The sequence below is a fragment of the Corylus avellana genome, chromosome 2 (assembly GCF_965113065.1).
Source record: "Corylus avellana chromosome 2, dhCorAvel1.hap1.2, whole genome shotgun sequence".
Lineage (NCBI taxonomy): Eukaryota > Viridiplantae > Streptophyta > Magnoliopsida > Fagales > Betulaceae > Corylus > Corylus avellana.
The window spans coordinates 16,815,908-16,825,225 of record NC_142491.1 but is presented as its reverse complement, the minus strand read 5'-3'; positions in this window follow the sequence as shown (position 1 = coordinate 16,825,225).

Here is a 9,318-nt window from a genome sequence, read left to right as displayed (position 1 = left end):
AAAAGTCTACTAAAAATGAAACAAACATTCAATCTACACACAACTAGCCATCCAAAAGTTTATTGATATTGTCATGTTCACGTGAGCAAAAACTTAAAAGCAAATCCTAGAAGAAAAATTCAAAATACACATAAAATCAGTTTTGATGGATTAAAGAATACTGAGCAAAAACCCTTTTTATATATTGCATGTTTCTTCAACGAGGAGGACAAATATGGTGCGATAAATTTACAAAATAAGCCACTAATTAATTAAATAATGAACTCTATATGTCTACACGATCAATTCACTTTCATTTAATAGGCTTGCACAAAATTTTCCTATCTAGAATTTTTAGGGTTTAGTTTCTAACTCTAATCCTCCTTAATCCTTTGCAATATTTAGAATAAGCTTCCTAGTTTCAAATTGAACCAATCCAAGCAAAATTAAGTGAAAATGATTTACATAAATTGAAAATAAGACTTGCTTACCAGTTTCACGAACATATAATTTTTCTTGATTGCTGTCTTTTTCTTCTACAAATTCACTGTTGTAGAAGCGGCATCCAATTCCATTTTTGGGCAGCCTACTGAAACCAATGCAGTAACAATCGCTCCTACATTGATCCTAACAATCACTGATGCTCAAGCTCGAGTTGTCATCTAGACGATGTGCTTGTCTCTCAAAAGAACCCCTCTTTTGATCGAACTTTTGATTGTCACTCCTGCACTTGGGTGCATTTTGCAACACACACCCAAGGTAAGAAGAATTAAAAAAACACGTGTTAATATCCAAAAAAAAGAAGTTTTTCTGATCCTTAAATAGCCCATCGAACTCCAAGACCCATATCAAATCAGAATCATGGCCATCTGAAACAGAGTACATAAAGTAACTCCCATTCTCATTGGTGGCGAAACTGATATTGTAATCGATACTGGTCATCATTGAAAGTTTGGAAAGTGAGAATCATTCCCAATCCCACTAACTCAATATGGATGTCCTTGGTGTCTTATTATCAATTGTTTCGTTCCATTAGATGTGGGGCTCCATTCGGGAGAAAAGCCTTCCGGAGGCAGGGATTCGGCCACTTACCTAGGAATTGAGTATTGATTTTCGCTTTGTTTTGAATTTCATTCATAGTTTCATACCAGGTAGTAGTGTGTCAATAGGATAATCGAAGTTTTGTCACAGAACCTTCTTAATAGATCCATCAGAATTCACTTGTCTCACTCTGAAATTTCTAGAGTTTTCAATAGTAACGATGGAGTTTGGAGTTGAGCTATTAGCATTCAACAAGATGGGGCTCTCTCGATCGTGCAAAATGTTCAGCACACCGTCTGCGTCTATTGTCAGATTTCCACTGACAATAGGTGTGCCTCGGTTAGCAAGCCATATATTGTAATCATCAGCCCGTAAATTATTTCTAAATATGAAACACCATCCGGACTTTGTGAGAAGCTTAGCTAAAATTTGTCATTAGCTAAAACCAACGCCCCCTTTGAGTGAAGAAGCACTTCGCCCCGTTTGATAGTGTTTGTTACCTGAGCGTACGAAAGTCAGCACCAACATGAGAAGGAGAGAAATATTGTTTTCAGGATTAATTTGAGGCTAGCCATTGTTGCCGATCATTTTTGTGTGTTGATTTCAGGCGGCAGAGTGTAAAACTTAGAAGGTTGCTTAAGTACTGTGTTGTTGTTTCTAGCAGGAAGGATCATTCACCACCGTTCAGATTTATAATAATGATGGATTTACTTAAATGATCAAATCTTATATAGGGTAAGTGTCTATAATACCCCCTAAACCGCGTGCTGATTTATGTGAATAATAGGTTGATAACCTCGTAAATAAACATTTCGTGTGGGGCCGTCCCGTAATTTAAGATAAGTGTAAGCTAAAGTGGTAAGCGAAGACAAATTGGCTCTCTTCCTTAGCTGCCACGTATCCGTTTGACGAGCTAGAAACTAGTCTTTTGCAATAGCACTTATCACGGAATGGCTACAATACCCCCATCACTTTAGACTTCCCATAATGTTTTGTATGAAAAAGTGAAAAAAAAAAAAAAAAAAAAAAAAAAAAATGTTGTTGTTGTGAGTGCTCTCGTGAATATTGTGTCTCACGTTGAGAAAATATAAAAGAAAAGAGGGCTTAATATACCTAAGTGGACCTTAGCCTATTAGCTTAGGCTTTTGGGTTAGAGTTGTGTTCAATTATGTATATTAATGTACTCTTAATAAAAAATGATTGATGTGACTTAAAAAGTAAGAATGTTAAAGTTGATTTTGAGATGAATAGTAGGGACTTACACACCATGTATTAGTTAATAGGGGTGTAAACGATCTCGAGCTCATAATAAATCGATCATATATTTAATTTAATTTAATTTTTTTAATAATAAATTTAAACTTCAAGTACTGTTAAACGGCTTAAAAAGTCAGCTTGCATATGAGCATTTGTTTAGCCTGACTAGCCAAGTCAATACAGCAAGGTATTTGATTTCGAAGATAGAGGATATGCATCATTTTATAATAAAAGGATGCTATTAGAAAAAGAAAAAGAAAATCATCAATTTTTAATATTAATATGAGTAACTATGTGAGCAACTACCAATTCGAGCCTTATACAAACAACTATCTGACTAATATCATAGAATAGAGATTTCTGGCTGCCAAATTGAGGCAGCCAAGCGTTAGACATCTTGCTTTTTTTTTTTTTTTTTGGTAAATTGAAGAAGAGAGATATTAAAGAGGAATCTAAATTTGAGGTATTAGCACCAAATTTGAGATGATCGAATCCCTTTTTGGTGATACCATCTCTAAAGGGTTAACCTTTCACCCCTAAGTTTTAGTTTTGAATCCAAAAACAAGTTTTGATGCATTATAAACTAAATATTAACTCATAAAAATTTAACTAACCAAAAAAAAAAAAACAAAATTATTTTTTATTATTTTTTTTAATATATGTCTGACGCTATATAGCTCCAAACTTTTTTCTCATGACTCAGATCCACACACTTTGATATATTCATTGGTTAAAATTAAGCAATTTGTTTTTTGATCGGTAGATCACACATGAGGAGGATTAATTAATAGTGTTCATTGGCTAGAACACTTCATTATATCCAATTGTTAAACATGCATGCATGCATGCTTAAATTTGCATGCATGCCATATTTGAGCTAACAAACGAAAGAGAAGCACCATCTTTAAGTGGCTGACAAGAATGGAGACAATTGCCAGCGTGGATGAGTTTGTTGCGTTTCTTGATGTTCAACAAGAAAATAATGAACCACGTACTAATGAATTGATGTCCCGTTTTGAAATGATATTTTGGAAGTATCTGATAAATTGAAAGACACACACACATATATATATACATATATTGAGCCGGCCCTGCATTGAATTTTTAGAAAGTGGAAATTAACACCTTATGTGTAACTTTTTAAATGATTAATTTTGATTATTATTACAATTGAAACGTCTTGTAGCATATATAGTGACATTCATAAGCTCGATACAAAGCTAATCTTGGTATGAAGACATCAAGAGTTGGATCCCAAGTTTTGGGATCATGCAACCATTTGTGTTTTAAATGGGAAGCAACATGATATTTTGTCATTGATGAGTCCCTCACAGAAATTATATATACCAATATTCGCGATTACGACAAAATACTCAAAGCATGAAAAGTTCACATCATATTGTGTGTAGCTTTATTATATTGTTATATAGATATGAAACTTCGAGAACATAAAAGTCGTTTTAATGAAGTGAATTTTGAACAATTACTTGGTATTGCGTGTTTAAATTTAGATAGTTTAATTTATTAATTTGCTGCCTTTAACAATAAGGATGAATTAATTCAACTTCCTCAGTTTCATCTGAATGATTTTTTTAGTTCAACATGTTACTAGTTTGAAACATATATCCTTAATATGCATTCTAGTGAAGAATTTGTAACCCTTAAAAGAAAGTGGACAGCTTGCCAAAAAGATGGTATAGATAATTTGTTTTTGTTTTTTCTTTTCTAAAAAAATAAAAGGACATTGTGTATCTATAAGTTTATTCATTGGAGCCATTGATTTTGCCAATTATGACAGTTACTATTGCAAGAGCATTTTCAACAATGAATAATGTTAAAAATCACTTACACAATTGAGTGGGAGATCAATGAAAGAATGATTTTTGGTCATATATGTTGAAAACGATATATTCGAAACTATCAACAATGATTTGAAAATATGAAATCTCGTCAAAGATAACTTCATAAATTAACACTGAGAGTGAAAAAATAAAGTACGTTACATATTTATAGTTTAAACAATAATTAAATTTTGTTGAATTCTTTAATGAATTAGTTAGTTATATTCTTTAATCTTTTAATCAAATTTTGTTCAACTCTATATTTTAATTTTGAGAAATGTTAGGGGTCAATATTTTTCGCATATTTGGCCCATCTCATCTTACAAATCAACCATCAGATTTGTTGACTTATGTAAACTCTACATAATTAAGTCAATGGTCCCCACAAATCTAATGGTTGATCTACTGAATTTATAAGAGAATATAAATAAAATATAGAAAACTTATTGACTAATAACATTTCACGTTATCTATGTGAACATCTTTTTGATTTGAGTTGAAACCATTAACAATTGAGATAAAACAGTTACACTATTCTTTCGCCTAAACCTTTTAATCCTGAACTAATAAGTGGACCCAAAATAAATTGCAAAAATGTGAATATGGCAAAAATCTGAAGGGTTTGAAGTAACTTTGAACTACTGATATCTTCTTCAACATTCCAAATGATGAGTAGAAGAATTAAACTTGCATTATCATGAGCACAGGCATTAATTCATGCTTGAATTTGATTATATTGGATATTCTTGTGTGGCATGAATTGTATGTGAGACATCATCTTTCACGTAACTCTTGTACGTATAGCTAGTAATTCCAACCATTTATTTATTTTTCCAGTATTGGTATATATATATATATATATATATATATATATATATGAGAATGACCAAATTAAATTTGATCAGCAATATTGTACATGGGACAGGGAAATTTAGAAAATCGTCTTCAAACAAACAAATTAAACATGATATTTTAATACAACAAAATTAATCGTACGTATGAGCAGCCAAGATTAATTACTATATGTTAGAACAGTTTTCAACACGGTGGATGCGCTTTCTTTGGAGTCTTCAATACGTCGTCGTGCACTACAAATCACTACAAAAAATAATATTGTCAAGGGGGTCCTCGAGAAACCGGGGACACTCCGATGCCAAAGTCAGAAAGTTTCTAACTCAATAATATGTGACAATATTTCAGTATTCAAGATCTAACATCTTTCAGTACCTTATGTAGAGGCCTATTTATAGGCTCGGGCTGTTGAAGTAGACTTGGACTGGACCTTCTCATTTGAATTGGTTTGAGAGTCCAGAGTTGAGATAGAACTCAACAGCTATCATGTAGAGATAAACCTTCAATAGATATCATGTAGAGATAATCTTGAGTAGTTATCTTGTAGAGATAAGTAGGACGTCTTTATTCCAATATTATCCTGATTGGAATATAAGACTATTAATTAATTAAATAGCTCTTGCCATTTAATTAATATCTTCATAGGCCTATCCTTGGCCATTGGGCCCAGAATTTGGTGGGCTTGTAGTGTGAATTTATTCCTAACAGTTACCCCCAATTCCCTTAGCCAAGGTACTTGGGTAATGAGAATTTAGTCAAAGCCTTTTGGCGGCTTGTTGTTTGACCTTATCCGAGACTCGTGTCTCCCTAGTGAGTGCGCTTTGAGCTCGTAAGTTGGAGCTTTTCTGCTCTGTTTTTGGCATCGCCTGAGTTCCTGGGAGCACCCCCCAGCTCTATCCTTTGCACGAGGGTTAAACCCATCCAAGTTTCGAGATACCCGGGGATCATGCCCGGGTCCCTCTCCAATTCATTAAGATAATCCAAATCTGCACAATAAACTTTAAGCAGTAATTTGTAAGTCTTTCGATAGACTAACATTTGTTCCTCGTTCACCTTGTTTTGTGACTGAATTGTCTCATGTTGCTTGTTTTTAGCCTAAGGTTGTCTCCTTGTCTCATGATTGCCGAGAGTACCCCAACTATTTCCTTTGCTTGGGGGCTAAGCTTGTCATATCCTTGAGATACTCGGGGATCATGCCCGGTCATCTCTCAAATGCCCGTTTTTACAAACTATGCTCCAGACTTGCATAATAATCTTCAAACAATAATTCACAAATCTTTCAACAGACTAACCTTTGTTCCCCGTTTGTCTTGGGGTAGCTCATTATTTTTTACCAGGTTGTCTCCTGTTTTGTTTTTGCCTAAGGTTTTCTCCTTGTCCTTGTTTATTGCCGGGTTGTCTCCCGTTTTTGCTTTTGCCCAAAGTTTTCTCCTTGTCCTTGTTTTAGAGGGTTGTCTCCCTATCCTTGTTTTTGCTTAAGGTTTTCTCCTTGTCCTTGTTTTAGAGGGTTGTCTCCCTATCCTTGTTTTTGTCCAAGGTTTTCTCCTTGTCCTTGTTTTAGAGGGTTGTCTCCCTATCCTTGTTTTTGCTTAAGGTTTTCTCCTTGTCCTTGTTTTAGAGGGTTGTCTCTCTATCCTTGTTTTTGTCCAAGGTTTTCTCCTTGTCCTTGTTTTAGAGGGTTGTCTCCCTATTCTTGTTTTTGCCCAAGGTTTTCTCCTTGTCTCCGGGGTGAATCTTCTTATTTTTTACCGGGTTGTCTCCCGTTAATTGTTTTTAACCAACGTTTTCTCCTTGTCTCCGATGGTGACATATCCGGGGGTGACATACCCGGCTCTTCCTTTGCCATATCCGGGAGTGATATACCCGGTTCTTCCTTTTTCCATATTCGGGAGTGATATACCCGGTTCTTCCTTTTTCATATCCGCGGATATCCGGGAGTGATATACCCGGTTCTTCTTATTCGGGATAGAGTATCCCCGGAATGTAATAATTTGGAATAAGAATTACCTTATTCTTACAACCAATCGAAACCAAATTTGGAATTTAAACCAAAATTGCCTATTCCTAAGCAAAAATAGGAGTATAAACTTGAACCAGAATAACCTATTCCTAAACCAAAATAGGAATATAAACTTAAATCAGGATAAGCTATTCCTAAACCAGAATAGGAATATAAACTTAAATCATAAAAACCTGTTGTCAAATGCCAATTTTCTTCTCCAAATTCCTCCAACGTACAGCCCTTCACGTGCTGTTATATATATATATTTTTTTATTTCTTTTCTTTTTCTTCTTTCTTCTTTCTTCTTTCTTTTCTTCTTTTCTCTTTTTTCTTTTTCTTTCTTCTTCTCTCCCCTGCGCAGCACCCTTTTTTTTTTTTTTTTTTTTTTTCTTTTTTGTCTACCAGATACTTTACGCACAGAGGCTTCTTCTTCTACGATTTTCTTCGATGCGCAAATGTGGGTTAGTGACGGCGGGACTGATCGTTTGGGCTTCAGTTAACGTGGATCTGCAATGTAAGAGGCAGATCTGCTTTGCCAATGCACACCGTGATGATTTTTTTTTTTTTTAATGAGAAACAAATAATCTTTCCCACAGACGACGCCAAACTGTTAGAACAGTTTTCAACACGGTAGATGCGCTTTCTTCGGAGTCTTCAATACAAAAAATAATATTGTCAAGGGGGTCCCCGAGGAACCGGGGACACTCCGATGCCAAAGTCAGAAAGTTTCTAACTCAATAATATGTGACAATATTTCAGTATTCAAGATCTAACATCTTTCAGTACCTTATGTAGAGGCTCGGGCTGTTGAAGTAGACTTGGACTGGACCTTCTCATTTGAATTGATTTGAGAGTCCAGAGTTGAGATAGAACTCAACAGCTATCATGTAGAGATAAACCTTCAACAGATATCATGTAGAGATAATCTTGAGTAGTTATCTTGTAGAGATAAGTAGGACGTCTTTATTCCAATATTATCCTGATTGGAATATAAGACTATTAATTAATTAAATAGCTCTTGTCATTTAATTAATATCTTCATAGGCCTATCCTTGGCCATTGGGCCCAGAATTTGGTGGGCTTGTAGTGTGAATTTATTCCCAACAGTATATTTATTTTTGTTAAAAAAACAACTCAAATATTCAATAACAATACACTTTTCATTGTCTACCAATTGCACTCAGCATATGTGAGATAGCAGTAGCACTTTTTATGGCAAAACCCATGACATGCCCCATGGTTTGCCTTCTCCTTATTCCTGCAATGCTCATTATAGTTTCCTATGGAACTACATCTCCCATGCCAAGTTTTGCTTAATTAAACTTTCACATGGTGGCCTCGTTACTGTATATTATCACATAAATAAATAAATAAGAGATTAGAATGCCTATATATGCTTAATAAAATAAAAAATTGCATAATATGTGCAAATAATTAACTCAAATGACCCATCAAATTAAAACCTGTGTACAACCCATCCATGCATACAAGTAGAGTACGAGTGAAAAGAAACATTTAACGGGAACAGGAGTAGGAGCCAAAGCAGGCAAAACAATAGGAAAGAGTAGAGCAAAGAAGGCCAAAACTCCAAAAAAAGGCCCTCAAAGAAAAAGAAGAAACTGCCATTTTCTCTTCCAATTAGGGTCTGAAAGTTATTCAAGTATTAGAGAAAAAGAAAGAGAAAGAGAAAGAATAGGAAAGGTTGAGCAACTTGAGAGAGATTTAATTTTCTTTTTTTAGAGGAAAGGAATGACATAGCAGCTTGTGAGTAAACAATTGTATATAGAGGAGGGGGGTCCACTTTAGGAATGTTAAACTCATAGTGAGGGAATATTAATTAAATAATTAAATATAATTAATTATTTTATTAGTTTAAATTTTTGAAATGGGTGGTAATTTAATAATTTTAAATATTAATTAAATTAATAAATTAATTTTTACCTATCTACTTAAATTTTCATGATAAGTAATGATTCTTTGAGAGCTCTAGAGGGCTACCGACCTGCTATATATATAGATGTTGCCGACTTCGTGAAATAATATATATGCAAAGGCTAATTCAATTTTTTTTTTTGAAATAAATAAAAGGTGAGGTCCAATTACAATACTTCTTCTTTTAATTTGTTTGGGCAAGAATTGATTACTAATTTATGTCCAAAAATTGAGAAGAAAAAATGTAACCGTTAGTCATGTGTCACAAGAAGAAAGAGGTTGATACATAATATGTACCGACCTCTTCGTTGGTTTAGAGGCCAAAGTAGCGCTGCAAACTCTAGTTAATCTATTGTTAATCATTTATCAAATGAATCATCAAGATATTAGCTAGCTAGATTTATTGACATTTTT